Source organism: Pteronotus mesoamericanus, unplaced genomic scaffold (genome assembly GCF_021234165.1).
Source record: "Pteronotus mesoamericanus isolate MK-2021 breed Mesoamerican mustached bat unplaced genomic scaffold, CSHL_Meso_final contig_214, whole genome shotgun sequence".
NCBI lineage: Eukaryota > Metazoa > Chordata > Mammalia > Chiroptera > Mormoopidae > Pteronotus > Pteronotus mesoamericanus.
The window spans coordinates 718,659-721,345 of NW_026555089.1; the positions used below are offsets into that span (position 1 = coordinate 718,659).

A 2,687-nucleotide genomic window follows, 5' to 3' on the forward strand; every position below is an offset into this window, starting at 1 on the left:
TGGGCAGCCCCCTGCACCCCGCCCCCCCGCCCCCCCGCGCTCAGCACAGCGGAGGGTGAACAGGAAGGGGCACCACTGCGTCCCCTGGGGCGGGGGGCTCTCAGGACTGCCTAGCACCGGCCGGGCTGGCGCTGGCGGTGGAGCGGCAGGCGGGGCGGGGGGGCCGCACACCGCCCGCCCCTGCCAGAGTGCCCCCCACCATCAAGCCCACCCCCTAGAACAGGCTCTGGGATCTCTGGCCAGGCACGGGGGGGGGGCCCGGGGGGCCATCCAGGAGGTGGTCTGCGTGGCAGGACGGAGGGGGCCCTCGTGGCGGAGCACACCCTCCCCTTCACCCTCCCCTTCACCACCCCAGCCCCCGCCCCTCCCTGCAGGGACCCCTGGTCCCACAGCCTCACTGAACTTGTCATGTGACTTCCCACGGCCCACCCCGCCCGATGATCTCTTTCCATCCCTCGTGTTCCCTCCCGCCCTCCTCTGTCCCTCATGTGCTTTTCATGGCCCCCACCCCAGCCCCCGCTCCCAAGGCGCCCCCAAGAACAGAGCGGAGACCCAGAATTCTGTAACGGAATTTATTGATGAGTCCAGGACTTCTGGTGAAGCCCTGGTGAGGAGGGACCCAGGCGAGATGCACAATGGATGCTTGGGGTGGCTCCAGGTGTTCGGAGCTTCCAGACTAGGCGAGGGGGGGGCAGGGCCCCACACGCTGCCGCACCCGGTTACCCCCAGTGGACGGGTGGGGGGTCGCGGGGGCGGCACCGGCCATAGGGGGCCGGGCACACTCAGCAGTTGCTCACACACACGCCCAGGGGCTCAGGGCCGGGGCCGGGACCCCAACCAGTGCAAACGACTTATAGTGCAAATTGAATCGGGGGGTGTGGGGACACGGGGTCCCGGGGGCCTGAGCCTGCTGAGCAAAGGACAGAAGAGAAAGGAAAGAAGTGAAAAAGCAGAGAAAAGTCCGAAAAGAAGGAGGGGAGGAGGGAATGCGATGGTGATGGGGGCGCGCTGGCGGCGTCTCGGCGCTGGCTGGGGCGGCTGACGCTGGTGTGGTCGCTCGGGCGGTGTGGCCGTGGGAGCGGCTCGCTTCCGGTGGTGCTGGTCGCCGATCTCGGTCCTTTGGCTTAACCTGTGGAGAGCAACAGGACATGTGGGAGGGGTCGGGGCGGCGGGCGGCGGGCGGCTTCCGGAAGGGGCTCCGGGCTCACCTTCCAGAGCCGATTCCTGAGTCGAGTGGTGTAGTGGTTCCGGGTGCAGCATATTCTTGCGTCAGAGCTAGAAGGACTTGAAGAAGTCCGGGGTCCAAGGCCCAGGCATGAGCTGGGTAGCACCATTTCTAGGGGCGGGGGGCGGGCGGGGGGGGACAGCGTGAGCGTCGGCCCTGGCCGGCGCCCCCGCCCCCGCCCCGTGCCCCTCAGGAGGGGCATCTCACCTTGTCATGTCGAGGGTTCTAGAGGTCCAGAGAGCAGCGGTTATGTCGGCTCCTTCCGGAAAGCGGAGGGACAGAGACCTGGCGGGCGCTCTGCTCCCACGGGTCCAGCCGAGATGTCCTGTGGGAGAAAAGACAGGTCAGGAGGGAGGTGTCCGTGCCCAGCGGGCTGGCCTGGGGACCACGCCCTGTACCTGCACTTACAAGGAAGGCCGGACGGCTTTGCTGTCCTCCTCGTCACACCGGACCATGTCTTATCGCTCTGAGCACCGTCTGGCGCCCGGCCTTCGGGGGCTGGCACACACGTCGCCGCCCTAGAGACCTGGCTGGGGACAGTGGCAAGGGCTCTGGCTGGTGCACAGAGTCCGCGGGTGGGGGTCAGGCTGGCCGGCGGGCTGGACACTCACCTGGTCTCCAGTCCGAGCACAGAGGCGCCGATCCCTGCTCCGTCACCGCCCGCGGGCCCGCCTTGGCCACAGGCTCTGGAGGCCAGTGCCCCTCCTCGGTGGCCGCCCGGGGCCGCGCCCCACGCCTGTCTGCGCCCCGACACTCCCCCCCCCACTCTCATTCACGCCGCCCTGCCCGCCTCGCCTAATCTGGTCTCGCCTGTGTCCTTGACTCCCCTGGTGCTGGACTGTCTGCCATGCCAGTCCCGGAGGTGGGCGGGGGAGGCACGCAGCGACCTGGGAGCAGGTCCACTGCGCGCCTTCCCCGCGCCCGCCCCGGGCCACAGTGCCACGTGGGAACGGCGCGTCTGCAGGCTGGACTCCCACAGCCTCCTTGCTGCAGAAATCTCTCGGGAGCCCGGACCTGCGGCCGCCGTGCCCTCCAGGTGCTGTCCTGCCGCGGATTCCCGCGCACTGTGCCCTCGTGCTCGCTCTCCTGCCCTCGGGGCTCCAGCACGGGCCTGGGGGCCCGGCCAGAGCGCCTCCTGTGCCTTCTCCTAAGTGAATTGCAGTGGGATGTGGTGGCGGCTGGGGACCCTGCTGTGTTCCGAGTCCCCGTCTTATCCTGACCTGTCCGATCCGGGCCTGGAGTGTTCCCGCAAGTGTTGGATCTCTGCGGGCCCCTGTCCCCTCCCTCACTGGCAGCCCTGCCTCATCTCCTGCCCTGCCCTCTTGAAGTGCTCTTTCCACCTGGGATGAGCCTGTGGCCCCCCAGCCCGCCCGGTCTCGGCTCCCCCCGAGACGGTGTCCCCTGCGCTCGCGCCCTGCCTTCGCCCTGCGGCCCTGCCGGGGGTCCGCCGCTTCTCCTCGCT

The 2,687-nt window shown here is 69.2% G+C and overlaps 1 long non-coding RNA gene across 2 annotated transcripts; it reads right to left on the minus strand.

Annotated features, from left to right (window-relative positions):
- Nucleotides 1–576: 576 nt before the first annotated feature.
- LOC129068504 (uncharacterized) lies at nucleotides 577–1,975 on the minus strand. 2 transcript variants are annotated; one of them, XR_008528926.1, is made up of 5 exons: nucleotides 1,837–1,975; nucleotides 1,634–1,751; nucleotides 1,433–1,550; nucleotides 1,209–1,336; nucleotides 577–1,129 (listed from the first exon to the last, which is right to left on the minus strand). It is a non-coding gene; the product is annotated as an uncharacterized LOC129068504 (long non-coding RNA). The 2 variants fall into 2 exon arrangements; XR_008528925.1 differs by having other exon boundaries at nucleotides 1,634–1,755; nucleotides 1,837–1,969.
- Between the last annotated feature and the right edge of the window lie 712 nt (nucleotides 1,976–2,687).